Here is a 16,386-nt window from a genome sequence, read left to right on the forward strand (position 1 = left end):
ATTTAACGTCCGGCCGCTGCGTATGGCTAAAAGAAAGGCCGCTTAAGGAGACATATTTGGACCAACTAGAACTAAAATGGGCTTAGACGTAGAGAGCAAGCATTATGGGCGATTAGTTTTTTTTTTTTTTTTTTCTCGCAACTCGACTTCGGGAATGCAACATCACCTCACATTGCTTTCTTTCTTTACTTAAGTCTCCTCCTTAAACTTCAGAGCACAAATACGAAGAAAGCGTTAGAGGTCTGAGGGGATTGTAGGTTTTGATACTTACTAACATGAGTGCTTCAACGCAGATCTCCTGGGTTCTTTTCTAGCTCTACACAGGCAAGTCTCCCATCATGCTGGTTAGCACAACGTTGTTTTGGTCTTTCTATATTTTAGGAGTACATGTAAATTGCATGTTTCAAATGTCAACAATCAACTCTCTGGGGTAGAAAGATTACGACAGCATAAACATTTGCTAAAGAAAACGTAATCCTTGAGCCCCACTATGCTTAGTTCCATTGTGCATTGCTCAAATACGGGCTGATATTTTGGTACGAAGTTTTGTGTTCTAAAGAGTCTGAAGCTCTACAACAACACTGAAGATTTCCTAATATATTTTCTTGTATTAGCGGCGTTCCAATGAAGAATGCGCCCCAAGATTGCAGGGAAGTGGTCGTGAGATAAGGTACACACTGCAAGCGTGCCCTCTTGAATTCAAGGAAGAAGGCTCCCGTTTCGATTTAGTAACGTGACAAAAACTTTTTTATTGGGTAAGCAATACTGTGCCAGGTTTCGAGCCGTCGCGTATCCCCGACGGATGCCACGCTCAACGTTGAGCCGCAGCTGCGTCGACACCTGAACCGCGCCGTAAGGGAAGGGAGGAAGGGGGGAGTGTTAGCATTAGAACGAAAGCTGACGCGCCGCTCACTCCCACCCTCACGCACTTCGCAGTCTTGGCGTTCCCCGGATAGCACTCTCTCACCGCGTGCGATGCGAGCAAGGTCCGATGTTGCATGCGCGCGTCGAAATCCAGGAACGTGCGCCAAAACGGTGGTCGGGACGCACGACTCAGGGTTAAAGGGGCGAACGGCCGCCACCCACAGTAAGGAATTGCGCAGTAATAAAAAGACGATCGCTAACAGGAGTGAAAGTGGAAACAGAGAAGTAGGAGTTCGCGTCGGGGTAAATCGGTTGCTATGCTGTCTTACAAGGAGAAGCATCGGCGATGCGCCGAAGCCAGGAAACGGTAACGGGCTCAAGAGACTGCTGAATAACGTTAACAACGCCTAGCAAAAGGGCGAGCGAAAGACGCTGCTAGACGAGCGCGTCGTGCACATCTAGACTTAAGCGCAACCATTGTAGTATTGCTCGCGCAACTTAACAGGTTTAACCAGAGATAAACTACTGTTATTTTTTTTTTCTTTTTATGATGCCTCGGTTTATTGCCAGCACCATTGAAGAATCTTCGACCTTATACTGATGTCATTAGGGAGACTCAAACTTTACGTGGTTTCTCATTTCGTCTAAATCCTGTTGTTAGAATCTTCCGGTACGCATACATTTCCTCTCCATTTTATTTTTCGGTTTGCTTCTTAAATTTTCTCCCCTCTGCCTCTCTTCCTGATTGCCTCTGCTGTTCGAAATTAGGTCGACTTCACGCACGTCTTGAAACTTCACTGTGTAAAATTGAAAGGGCGCACTGGCAACGCGCGCAGGGGATGAATTATGCCAACTTGTTTCTTCCCTTTGCCTTTGCGGGTCGCTGCTTTTGTGACCTTCTTCAAAAGCGCGAACCAGCAAGCATGAGAATTTAGAAATATAGAAAGTAGAACGGGGTTACAAGGTTCGCACCAGAATATGCTTCTGGGCGTTATTGCTTCCATACGAAATTCGGAGAGTTGCATATCGCCCAGTGTTGTCGCTCCACGAGCATCACCGGTGCCAGTCTCCAATATCAAGCGCTTCGTCCACGCTGCGTCAACGGGACGCTCGGCATCGTGGAGCAGAGAGAGAGAGGGGGGGAGGAGAGCGAAAAAAAGAGGGAGTCAGAGAGGGAATGAGACAATGAATTCATTCTCTGGCAGAATTCGAACACTCATATTCGCCTTTTCGTATCGCGAGTTTCCTGCGTGGGCCTTTGAGTGTAAGCTCGCATATATGAAGCCTGCTTTTAATCCTTTCATCGCGTTATGTCTGCTGTGTAATGGAGGTATAAAACCATGAAGTCAAAAGGTGATTTTTGTTTTACAAGTTCCCCTGAGTTATTATAATGCTTGAAATGCGTTGATAATCACAGGCCTAGAATAACAGTTGTTTGTTTTGAAGAACAGAAAACAAAATGATGGAGGGCTTAGGGAAAGCCGTACTGAGCTTGACCATCTTTCGATCTCAGGCATAGTCTTCGCCATGATAAATGATTGATCACTGGCCCCCTTCTCATGCATTTTACAGAAAAAGAAACTGAGCATCAGGCCGGAGGAATTTCTGTACCCATCAAGAAACTCGCTTACCAAATTTATTTCATACTGCAGATCATTACACGGATCGAATCAGAACAAGTACACAAGTAGATATTACAGATACAAAGCACAAAGTAAAATGAAGAACAAAATAATAAACTAAATGAAGCATGCCGCATGGCTATGCGCTGTCAATCATTGTGCCGGAAAATTCCACTCTGCTATGGTACGTGGAAAAAAAAGGAAAATTTAAATGTGTCAGTTCGAGCAAACTACGAAGTAAGGGCACTGGGATCATTGGGACGTGTCGGGCGAGTAGTTAAAAAGGATACGTAGGGTACAGGATCAAGCGCTTACTTGTTATTTATGAGCAGGGAAAGGAATTCTCAACGGATATTTTTTCGTCGTGTCTCAAGGGGTTGGCTATTGTTGATATTCATGCTCTGTTCACTTTGTATTAACATGGAAGCGAAACTAAGCTGCAAAAAGCACATCGAAGTTTGATCAACCAAATTATACACCGAGATCAGTCACTCGAGGCTAGTGACAGTATTACGCACCCGGTTCAGTTTGGATCCTATCTTTCTTTTCAGAAATTTTGACATAACTCGCGTCAGAAAAGTGATATATAATCTTCATAGATTGCAAGAAAGCATTTGACTGAATTAAACCTTAGGCACTGCGTAACCAGGCTGCATATGAGACACACGTGACAATACTAGAATATATCTGTAGTGGCTGCACACTAATCGTGGCCATTAATGAAGAACGCGGTGAAATCCCAACAAGGAAGGGTGTTGTCAAGACGACAGATTCTCTCGATTGCTATTCACCACTTGCTTACAAGAAGTATTCAGACACCTTGATTGGGAATCGTTAGGTGGAGGAGTTAATGGAGAATACCTCAGTTGTCTAAGCTTCACCACCGCATTGCTTTGACAGATTACTCAGTCGAAGAATTGAAACTTATGGTTAATGAGCTAAGTAGGCAAGCCTGAATAGCCTGAATAGTGGACTGAAAATTATTAAGCATAAAACTGATGCGGGGACTGCTAGGCTGTGTACTAAAGGAAACAAGACAGAACTATAAAAAATCAGTAGTGGTTTGACGCTGCGTAATCTAAATATCGAGCGTTAACTGTCAGTCACATAGTAACGAAAGAAGACGTGTGAGTTTTATGGTTGCGGAAATTTCGTATTAATCACGATCTTTACATACGATCTAGTATAATATTAATCCGAATCGTCCGAGGTTATATGTGGTTGTGGTTCGAGCCATATTTCGGGGTCATCATTGTGTTCACGATAGTAGAATTAGGCTGGCTATCAACATTGGTCGAAATCGCAGAAGCAAATTTTGTATGTGACCCGGGTCAAATTCGATGGTGGCCCAGGCTAAATTTGAGCGTCACCATCGTGTTCGGCATAGTCTCATTCGACTGGACATCAATATTTTCCGGGGAGACATCCCTGCCAGGGCGATGGTGTGCGCTTCTAGCAAGGACATTCCTTCGTTAGAGGTCGAATCCCGGCGTCATGTGACGTTCAGGAATGGTAGCAATAAAGCTAACGCTCTACAATATTGAAATGTTAGCCCGGTATTCACTGAAGGCTGCACTTTGTCGAGCAGCGTTTTTGAGTTCATAAAATTTAAGGGGACCCATAGCCGGGCGACGAATATCCCCTTTGCGTTGACATAACAAGAGGACAATGCCTATTAATATGGTGGTTCGCTGCCACGAAACATCTTTTTCTCTCATCTGAAGTTCGCCCCCTGGCCAGCGTCTTTCCTTCCAAGCGTCCACACTTTGACCCATGACTTTTTGCCTTTAGGAACATCCTGCTGAAAGGTGATAGCCGACGCAGGGCCTAATCCCAAGGCGGAAGTGGCTTCGTGATACGAGAGAAAGTAGCACTAACCGTTATCGACAATGGGATCAGTTCCAAAGACTGTAGAGAGCGCGGACATAACGTGAGGGCTTAGGCATAAGTGTACTGATTTATTAAAATATACAAACTGACAAAACGCGGAAATAAGTGAGAACTATGCTTCTTCGTGACAACGTTGTTTTATGGCAGTGTACCTAGTGTAGATATTGCGTATAGAAAGCAGCATGAATGAAAAAGCAATATCTTGTAGAAAAACAGAGTTTTGTGCAGAAAAGTTGACACAGGTTGCATAAATATTAAAATTTTTGGTATTCAACAAGAGTTATTGTCGGGCTAGCTGGCTTGAATCTTGTAATGCTATGAAAGTCTATACGGAAAAAAGGACAAAAAAAAAAAAAAAAAACATTCGGGGAGACAAAGCGAGCCCGAGACAACGCCTTTATCCCTATTCGTAATTGCTCCTTCCAGTGGAGTTCGGTTGTTAATAAGCAGTGCACGGGAAAAGTGATTAAGGATTATACCTAACGAAAGAATCAAGATCATGTGACGAAAGCTTGAATACACTTATATTTTGCAAAAGTCGAATGACAAGGTCTCTCGTGATCAGGCGCGAATACCCTTCGCTTCCATTCACGTTAAACGCTCCACCAATACGATAGTCATTGCAATTACTCGTGGACACAAAGCCCACTGATGCATGAGGGGCAGCAGACTTCCAAATTATCTCACTCCACTCCTTCGACTTGAGCGATTTTGTCTACATCCTCAGAGCTGCGACAGAACCACTTAGTATCTTACAAGGTTATCAAAGAGCGCGTATCATAAAACTTACCGGAGTTATTGGCATGTAAGAATGGAACAACGCATAACAATTACGAGGGGAGTCCGATGCTGGGCAACAGTGAAAGGAACTCTTGCGGTGTTGGATCATTGTTATTTTTTTCTTCGTGACACAATTTGCTGGCGCTTTCCAATCAACAATACCATGCCAATTTGTATTTTATCTCAATGTGATTTCCGATTTCAAAGGAGAAAAATAGATCAAACATGATCAATGATTGATCACTGGCCATCTTCCCATGCACTTTACGGAAATAAAAACTGGACATCAGGCCAGAGGAATTTCCGTACCCATCAAGAAGCTCACATACAAAATCTGCGTGCCAAGCGATTCTTGTTTTCTTTTTTTTTTTCCTTGTTCATCTTTCCTGCCGACCTCGTAGCGCTATGCATGACCTCTCTTGGCCAAGGATGTTTCCGAGGTGACTAGAAAAACATTACCTTCTTAAAGAATGAATTTAGGTGTAAATATTGCTGGTAGTAGAAATGACACTCCACAAATATAGCTTTTCACTTCTTTTTCTGTCCACCTGAAGAACGTATAGCCTAAGTGCTTAACATAACACTGGAGAGCGAAACGAATGCACGAAATTGCACACAGGCATACAAAAATATGCAGTACCCTGACTTGCGCGTGTCAAAGAAAAGTACAAATATGCAAAAAGGCATTTCCTTATCACATGCGCAGTGTTTGCTCTTCCTGGCATTTCGCTGCTTCTTTTCTTTCCCAGAGAATGCGCCGCCGCTCAAGAAACTTGCGTTTTGCAAACAACGCAGGCGAGTATGGGAAAATATTGATACGCACGTAAAAGCTTCTTAAGTCAACACCGGGCTGGCCACTCTGCGGTCTCTTCTTCTTTTTTTTTTTTTTTTTTTTTAGAGTGGACGTGTGACCAAACGCTGAATGCACACACACACACACACACACACACACACACACACACACACACACACACACACACACACACACACACACACACACACACACACACACACACACACACACACACACACACACACACACACACACACACACACACACACACACACACACACACACACACACACACACACACACACACACACACACACACACACACACACACACACACACACACACACACACACACACACACACACACACACACACACACACACACACACACACACACACACACACACACACACACACACACACACACACACACACACACACACACACACACACACACACACACACACACACACACACACACACACACACACACACACACACACACACACACACACACACACACACACACACACACACACACACACACACACACACACACACACACACACACACACACACACACACACACACACACACACACACACACACACACACACACACACACACACACACACACACACACACACACACACACACACACACACACACACACACACACACACACACACACACACACACACACACACACACACACACACACACACACACACACACACACACACACACACACACACACACACACACACACACACACACACACACACACACACACACACACACACACACACACACACACACACACACACACACACACACACACACACACACACACACACACACACACACACACACACACACACACACACACACACACACACACACACACACACACACACACACACACACACACACACACACACACACACACACACACACACACACACACACACACACACACACACACACACACACACACACACACACGAACATGCACACACACACACACACACACACACGAACATGCACACAAAAAGAGAGAAAATGATTTCGCAAATACAAGTCACTGCATGCAGGTCGGAGTTTTTGTTTCCTTTTCCGTTTGCACAGTGCCTCGCGTGTAAAGTCTATGAAAGGTTTTTGAGATATCATTCTGGAATGGCTTTAGACAAAAAATATTTACCAGCATTATCACTTCTTCTAGAGTTATATTTAATGGCGTTATCAGTGGAGTGAACGAACTTTAATATATATAATATGATAAAATAAGATCTTCTGGGCACCTCATATTTTTTTCTAGCTAAACCTATGTCACCAAGAAACATTACTCGCCCCCCTTTTTTTAATTAGCAATCTGTTCTCTGCTACTGACACGTTCATTTAAAAAGCTTTAAAGAAATATCTCCCCGGAAATAAACGACTATTCCTTCGATTGCACGCTGGGATTTTTTAAGCCGAAAGCCTTTGTAGGCTCATGGAACGAAATCCCGTTCGCGAGAGATGTGTGCGTGATGTGCGCGGGATCTGTGCGCTGATGTCTCACTTGTCAGTTATCTCAATGACGCCATTAGAAAAACATTTTTGCTTCACCAGGAATCAAACCTCCATACCTCGGATCCCCAGCCCGGGATCGTGAAACGCATATCATAATTCTTCTTGTCTACCGTGAGAAGGATAGTAGCGATAACAATGACACGGCGATTAGTGATAATTACAATGATAATATTAGCAATGGTAATGACCGTGCATTTAATTGATAATGAGAGGAATGGTGATGCACCATATGCAGCAACAATGCTCCGGCTTTTGCATTTCTGCAGTGTAGATTCAACAGTGCTCTCGTAAATTTTTTTACTGCGCTCAAAATATAAACATGCAGTAATCACACAAGAACCCTCAGCCGTATTTGACTCAGGTAACATGAATAAAATTCTTTCGATATCTTTAATGATTCAGTTTACGGAAGCCAGTCAGGTGCTGGATCCGCAATTTGATAATTTCACAATGCCTTGCAATGGCTTCCTTAAAAAAAATTCTTACTGGAAGTGCGTGAAGATCTGCGTGACGCACCGTCATCCTGCTGCTTCATATACTATAGCGCCATTGCAAGATTACAAGAAAGACATCCTCGTTTTCAATTGGGAGATAACTGATACCGTGAGGGCTAAAAGGAAAGTAGTTTTTAAAAGTTCTTTGGAGGACGTCCCAGAAGGAAGCTGCGTCTCAGCAGTCTGAAAAAAAAAACATGCTCTGTGGTGCCATCCTTTTTGCACTGCAGACAGTGGACTCCACAAGGCACTAAAGTTTCTTTTACTTATAACCACGCTTTAACAGGCAAAGTCCCGCTATGTTGTCTAAAAGAAAAAAAAAAATGTTTTGGCCACAGGCTTAATGCACTTTTTTTTTAATCTAGCTTTAGAACACCTTGATCTACCCACGAATAGCTCCCTGGATACAATGGGTTGTGACCACAAATTTAGGCAAAACTGTTTGCAGTCTCAGTTTAATAACAGCATGTTAAAAGGTGCCCTTATCACCCCTAAATAAAGAAGAAAGTTAACTAACTGCCGTACTGATAAGTCACCCAACACAACCCTCCAGCGCGTACGCTTAAAAACAGGTTGCTTCCACTTGGCCTTTCTTATAAGGAACAGCACACAAGCACTGCAAATAGCCTATGCAACTTCTCCACATTTAGATGAAAACAGTCTAGCACTTTCATCACGTACGCCGCTTGCTAACTAAGAAAAGATTGCAAATGCTGGCGCGTCTAAAAATTGTGAGGTTCAATTTACCGAATCCTGCAGTTTCTTTTTTTCTCAAATCTGCAGCCATATTTCGCCAATAAGGTGAACTATCAACGTAAAATTAAAGACGGACACCTAAGTACTTGGGTGCAGTTGTTCTTCACGATGTATGTGGAATACACTCGGAGTCCGAGGCCATTCTCCATGCCGAAACCCCAAGCACTTTCCCTAAAGGACCGCACCGCCACTTGCTTCGCAGAAATGTTTACCTTTTTAACAGCTTCCGTAATGCTTTCATAATTAGAGCAGAACACAGCAACATCATTAGAGTATACGAACCTCTTTCTTGTGCAGTAGTAGTCCTCTAATAGATTGGTTGATAATTAAGGAGAACGGTTCAATATTGTTGCAAACAAATGGTGAAAGAGGGCACCCTTGACGCACAGACTGTTTACTGGAATTCTGTTTCCAAGCTTTTTGTTCTTAGTGAGGCGTGTTGTCCATCCACTGTAAGCCATTTTCAAACAGCTACAGCACGCCAGGCATATAGAGTTTACAATGACGATTCAGATAGTGATCATGATACTGATTGTAATAGCGATGACAATGACAATGTAGTTAGTGAAAACAGTCCAGTAAATTAGCTTTGGCCATTTTCCTTCTTAAGCGGACTCAAGTGCCGTCCTGTACTGTTTTTTTTTTTTTTTTTTCGCAGCCTCTGCGTAGTGCTCAATTCACGTTGAACACTCTCCGTTAGCTCCAGGTGTCTTCACCACAGTTGAGAAACGAAATATATGAAGCAAAGTACAGAACCACATTTACACGCTTCGTTCAGCACGGAACATCCTCATGGTGGAGTTGTATGTATGTAATGATGATTAATGAGGTGGTAAAGACAGAACGACCCCTTCATGGATCACTGCCTTGTCGTGGCGGAGGGGCTTGCGAAACTCGATGAAGTCGTGAGCTCTGCTGTGTAGGGCCACCCAAGATAGACAGGTCACGGCAGAGAGTTCTGACAAAATGTGATTCACTGGAGAAGGTAATGGCAACCCACTCCAGTATTTCCTGCCAAGAAAACCCTATGGCCAGTCACAATACCATTAATGATATGGCGCCGGAAGATGAGCCCCCCAGGTTGGAAGGCGTCCCACATGTTACTGGGGATGAACAAAGGGCGATTCCTAGTAGCTCCAGGACGAATGAAGCGGCTGGGCTAAAGCCAAAAGGACGCTCAGTTGTGGATGTGTCGGGAAGCGACCGGAAAGTCCGATGTTGCAAGGAGATGTATCACATAGCAACATGGAATGTAAGATCTATGACGCAAGGTAAACTGGATATCGTCAAGAGAGAAATGGACAGATTGAACATTGATATCTTGGGTATCAGCGAGCTCAAGTGGACCGGAATGGGAGAATTTAACTCCGGCGACCATTATGTCTTTTATTGTGGGCACGAATCCAAGAGAAGGAATGGGGTCGCTCTCATAGTAAACAGAAGAATGGGCAAAGCAGTGCTAGGGTACAACCCCAAAAACGACCGAATGATTTCACTTCGGATCCAAGGTCACCCTTTCAACATAACAGTTATCCAAGTCTATGCACCGACCACTACTGCTGAAGAAGCTGACGTTGAGAGATTTTATGCGGACCTACAATGCCTTTTAGACCGCACCCCATCATCAGACGTCGTTTTTCTCATAGGAGATTGGAATGCCAAGGTAGGGAGTGAAGAAATATCCGGAATTACAGGCAAGTTCGGTCTTGGTGAGCCAAATGAAGCTGGGCAGAGGCTAGTAGAGTTTTGTCAAGAAAACAACCTGACCATAGCGAATACTCATTTTCAACAGCACAAGAGGCGCCTGTACACATGGACTTCACCGGACGGTCTGTACAGGAATCAGATCGATTATATTATTTGCCGGCAGAGATGGAGAAGCGCTATACAAGCAGTAAAAACAAGGCCTGGGGCCGATTGTGGCACCGATCATCAGCTTCTTGTTGCCAGGATTAAGCTTCGATTGAGGAAAACGCAGGAAACTAGAAGGCCTTTCAGGTATAATCTGGATCAAGTTCCATTAGAATATGCTGTGGAAGTGAGGAATCGATTTCAAGAATTAGATCTAGAAGACAAAGAGCCCGAAGAGATGTGGTCTGATGTTCGTGATATAATACAAGAAGTTGCTACTAAGGTAGTTCCAAAGCAAAAGAAATGCAAGAAAGCAAACTGGTTATCTGAAGAGGCTTTGCAAATAGCTGAGGAAAGGAGGATGGCAAAAGTTATGGGGGAAAAAGAAAGATACAAGGTTCTCAATGCGGATTTTCAGAAAATAGCAAGGAGAGATAAGAATGCCTTCTTGAACATACAGTGCCAAGCAGTTGAGGACAACAGCCAATTAAGGAACACAAGAGCTCTGTATAAGACAATCAAAGATATCAAAGGAAACTTCTGTGCTAAGATGGGCGTGATAAAGGACAAACGAGGCAAGGACCTCACTGAAGCCGCAGAGATAAAGAAGAGGTGGCAGGAATACACAGAAGAACTGTACAAGAAGGACTCGAATGTGCAAACCCAACATAAGACGGTTGTGATAACTGATCTTGAGCCGGGCATCCTGAAGAGTGAAGTTGAATGGGCCTTAGCCAGCCTTGCTAAGAACAAAGCTAGCGGAATTGATAGCATTCCAGCTGAGTTGCTTCAAAACCTCAACCATGACGCTGTTAACATTCTGCATACATTATGTCAGAAGATTTGGACAACCCTGCAGTGGCCACAGGATTGGAGGAGGTCAGTTTACATCCCCATTCCAAAGAAAGGCAGTGCCAAGGATTGTTCCAACTACCGCACGATCGCGCTTATTTCGCATGCTAGCAAGGTGATGTTGAAAATCCTCCAAGGTAGGCTGCAGCAGTATGTGGATCGGGAGCTTCCGGACGTGCAAGCTGGGTTTCGCAAGGGCAGAGGAACTAGAGACCAAGTTGCCAACCTTCGCTGGATCATGGAAAAAGCAAGAGAGTTCCAGAAACCCATCTACTTCTGCTTTATTGATTATGCGAAAGCGTTTGGCTGCGTAGATCACAGCAGATTGTGGCAAGCTCTCCAAGAGATGGGAGTTCCAATTCACCTCATCTGTCTCCTCAGGAACCTGTATGAAGGGCAAGAGGCCACAGTCAGAACTGGGCATGGTCTTACTGATTGGTTTCCGATTGAGAAAGGAGTGAGGCAAGGCTGCATACTGTCGCCCTGCCTATTTAACCTATATGCAGAGTGCATCATGAGGAAGGCCGGTCTGGACGAGTCTTCAGCTGGAGTGAAGATTGCTGGAAAACGTATCAACAACCTTAGATATGCGGATGATACCACTTTAATTGCAGAAAGTGAAGCGGAACTCAAGAGACTTCTGATGCGCGTACAAGAAGAGAGTGAGAAGTTTGGGCTTAAACTGAACATTAAAAAGACAAAGATCATGGCGTCTTGCCCTATCAAGTCCTGGAGCATCAAGGGACAAGAAGTGGAAGCAGTGACAGATTTTCTCTTCTTGGGCTCCAAGATTACCTCGGAAGGAGACTGCAGCCATGAAATTAGGAGACGCCAGCTTCTGGGAAAGAGAGCAATGGTTAGCCTTGACCGCCTAGTAAAGAGCAGAGACATTAGTCTGCCAACCAAGATCCGTATAACTCGTGCTATGGTCTTTCCAGTTGTGATGTATGGATGCGAGAGTTGGACTGTGAAAAAGGCTGACCGCCGAAGAATTGACGCGTTTGAATTGTGGTGCTGGCGAAGACTCTTGAGAGTTCCTTGGACTGCCAGAAGATCAAATCAGTCAATATTGTCGACCATAAACCCTGACTGCTCATTGGAGGGTCAAATTCTAAAGTTAAAGCTCAGCTACTTTGGTCATCTGATGAGAAGAGAGGAGTCGCTGGAGAAAGATTTGATGTTGGGAAAGGTTGAGGGTTGCCGGAGAAGGGGTAGGCAGCGAACGCGATGGTTAGATGGCATCCTCGAGGCACTGCAGATGAAGTTATGTGATGTTAGGAAGATAGTGAGAGACCGGAAAGCGTGGCGTGACATGGTCAATAGGGTCACGAAGAGTCGGACACGACTGAACGACTGAACTGAACTGAACTGAAAGACAGAACGAAGATAACAGCATCGTTGCCGGGCACTAAACTATCTCAGACGCATACGTCCATGGAAGGCATGAGGTAATGTTCTGTAATTGTGCTGAAGAACATGGTTGAGGTATACTTGAGCATATGTTTGTGCGGACAACGTCTCCCTTTACTGCTATTTACTCTGTGAACAGGACCTCAGGGCGGGGTGAAATGCCAACAACATAGTGTGGAATATGCGGTTGAGTTGTATATTTCATAATTTTTATGCGGTGGGAATATTATTTAGAATTTAGAAACTAACAAAAGGTGCAATGTAACTCCTTCGAACGTTTCGCGTCCGTATTAGGACTCAACAACTCATCATATATGTTTTCACTAGCCCATGTCTTACATCTAACTGTAATAACTTTCTCTTTTAGCATATTCGCACAATGACACCTAATATTACTGTTCTCAGGGACCGGGTTTCAGATCTGCTTAACAAATGCTTTAGGCAAATATTTAAAATTACTTTCTGTGGAATGCTTGAAACTAGTTCTCGGAGCTTTCGAGCAAGTTTCAGGGCACGATCCTATAAAAAATGCGGTGATCACCTCAAGGCCTGCTTTAACACGTAGTGAATAACTAATTGTGGGCATTTTGTTAACGCTTGGTGTCTTGCTCCTTCTGATAATCTTCAGGTGAACAGCGAATTCATTTTGCTATTTTTTCGTGAAACCTGTCAGTCAATTTTAGCACACCTCGAAGCATTTCAATCTGAGTTTGCAAAGATTGCGGCTGGCGTGAACGCTGTGGCGGTAAGTGCGAGTGTATATTCCTAATTTCTTGATCCGTACATCAAGAGCGCAAAGATTGCCATAGTCGGCCGTGTCATAAGGTCAAAAATGCTTCCGTGCAAACAACGTGGGACAACAACATACAGGTATTTCAAATATTTGCTCCATAAAACCTAAATTAAATATTTCATTGTGCTTTGGCGCTTTGTCTTAGGGGCACGATTTTTAAGTGAAAACTTTTGGCTGGTTTTCACTTCGAGGTACTCAGTTTATTCTGTCCTAAGCAGAAAGATGAGACACATAAAGATGAATAGAGATAACTTTCAATAACGTTGTTTAAAGCTCGCTGCCCGTCCAAAGGACAGCGGTTTAAAGCTGTAGGACCAATAAGAAAATGTTGTTCTCTAGTGGTTAAATTGTAGGCCTGTTGGAAGCTGAGCATTTTAAGTTGGCCTACAAATCACTCAACATAAATGCATGCTTAATTTCAACGCTATGCATCAGGGTAACTAGGGCGCCGCCTCTATGTTTAGTAAAACCCAGAGCCATGCGATATATTTTTTCTGTTTACTGTCATCTCGCACCATGCTACGCATAGCGGCAAGGCCAAAATCAATCAAGTAAAGCTCTTAACAGGGTAACAAAAGAAAGTAAAGTAACACGAGCGGAGCAGCAACAGCTCCCTCTAGCCAAGCAGGGATAAGATTCTGGGGAACGTTTTAATTGCCGAGATTTACGGTCTAGGCGCGCAGTTCTACGATGCGCAATACACGACCTGGAGTCACGAAGGGTGCGATCCTCGTTCCACCTTATTGACTGCTTGATATTTTATTCAATATTATTCATCAATTGGTCGCTCTATTTAGTAGCGTCGCTCTATTTTTGATCTTTTCCATTTTAGTTTAGTCAATGTCTCGCTATGACCTTTTTTTTTATTGTGCTGAAGCATTGGCTTGTTTGGGGAATGACACTGAAGCAAGAAACGATGCAAGAGGTTAGCGACAACTTTAATTTTGTAAACTACATCTTCTCTTCGTACCATCTCGCTAGGCAGCTTTCTCAGGGGCCTTCTTAGAACTGATTACTTAACTTACTTGAAAAGTGAACGTGCCTGGGGGCATTACTGTGGCTTGAAAGCACTTCTGCAGGTGTGCTCGTTATCACTACACTCTAAGAAAAAAAGGTGTGATCTTACCCCTTTAGGGGGGTAAGTCCACTGACGCACTGGGGAGCCCCTTTGGGTGCAAAGTTACACCCTCGACGGGGGCTTAAGTGTGTCTGGTGTAAAGTTTACGCTACAACGAGGCTAACGTTATGCCATATGGTGAAGTGCAAGTATATGCTACTGGGGAGTAACGTTACCCTTTCTCAGAAGGACTAAAGGTTAGGCCATGAAAGTGCAAAAATATGCTCTAAAATCGGGTGCATGTTTACTCCCAGCTGGAATAAGCTTATGCTTAATCATAAGGCGTAAACTTACCCTCACGGGGTCTGCATTTATGCCAGCGTAATGAGCTTACTACAGCACCCCGTAAGTGCATGTTTGCACCCTATCAATGGGCGTAACTTTGCACTTCTACGTTCATATTTATGCTTTGTTTGGAAGGGTAATATTACCACCCAGAGGAATAAAATAAATTCATATTATAGTGTTTTTTACACCCATTTAAGATAATGTTATTTTCCTTCGAAGGGTATGTTTGCGCCCTTCTAAATATAGTCTAGGCGCACACTGGTACGCTAGTAATTTGAACCAACCACACTTCGACTGATTGTGCACTCAGTAACATGACATCGCCGCTATCGAAGCGATACGAGACATACATTTTCTTTATTTGCAACGCAAGCGACTCCGTTTGGCATATGTGTGGTAATGCTGCCTCCGCTGCAACATTAGACAGCCTTAACATACGCCCTATACAGAAGAAAAACGTTTGGTGAAAATATGTATGATGTCTTTGTCAGCCGGTCACAGACGCCCTCGCTTCCGCAATGTTGGTTTCTTCGTGCTAGAGCGACATATTTGTGACGGGCCATGTAGCCATTCAGGGTGCAGTTTGCACACCGATATTAGTACATGAGAACGGAAGGCAGGGTTTACTTTTTATTGCGTTTGAAAATGGCAGGATAACCGAGCAGTCTTTTGTCATCGTCGTGGTTGAATCCATACTCCGAGGGAACCTGTGTGAGAGAAAAATGAGATGTGGAGGGAATAGACACATTCACAATGTATACACATGCAAGCGATGGAAACACCTCGGCGACTAAACTGCGGCGGCGCGGCAAAAAAAAAAAAAAAAAAAAAAAAAAAAAAAAAAAAGTGGAAGCGTGTTGGAACCGCATCGCGGCTGCAGATACAGCAAGCGCTTTCTCTTGCATGGAAAACATTTTTCCAGCACCGCACCCTTCTTGTGGTCGCCAAGCGAGGAACATCTGACGGGGCGGGTTACCGAAGATCGCTCCTATTTTTTCTGCACAAATTCTTTCGTAGTAGTGGTGCCGGCCTGTTTTCCAAGCAGTATATAGAGATATAGATCATAGAGATTGGGACCACTCGAACCTCGGACTTAACACTGTGCTCACTATTGCGACGCATGCTGATTAAACGAGTACCGGCTTAAACCCACAATAAGGGCAGCAAAAAGTTTGAAAAATGGAACTTACAAGCACCATGCGCCGGTTTACGTTGACCGCTGCCGCCGCACCTGCTGCTGTCGCCCATCATTGACATGCTTAATGGAGTCCGAAGCTGGTACATGGCGCCACCGCAGCAGCAGC

General features: G+C 44.1%; 1 protein-coding gene across 8 annotated transcripts in view; it reads left to right on the plus strand.

Annotated features, from left to right (window-relative positions):
- The window catches only part of LOC146208277 (uncharacterized), a 419,325-nt gene that overhangs the window by 331,671 nt on the left and 71,268 nt on the right, over positions 1-16,386 (plus strand). The gene's annotated exons all lie outside the window — the stretch shown is intronic.

The sequence above is a fragment of the Amblyomma maculatum genome, chromosome 1, assembly GCF_055883805.1.
Source record: "Amblyomma maculatum isolate TAMU_Amacu chromosome 1, ASM5588380v1, whole genome shotgun sequence".
Lineage (NCBI taxonomy): Eukaryota > Metazoa > Arthropoda > Arachnida > Ixodida > Ixodidae > Amblyomma > Amblyomma maculatum.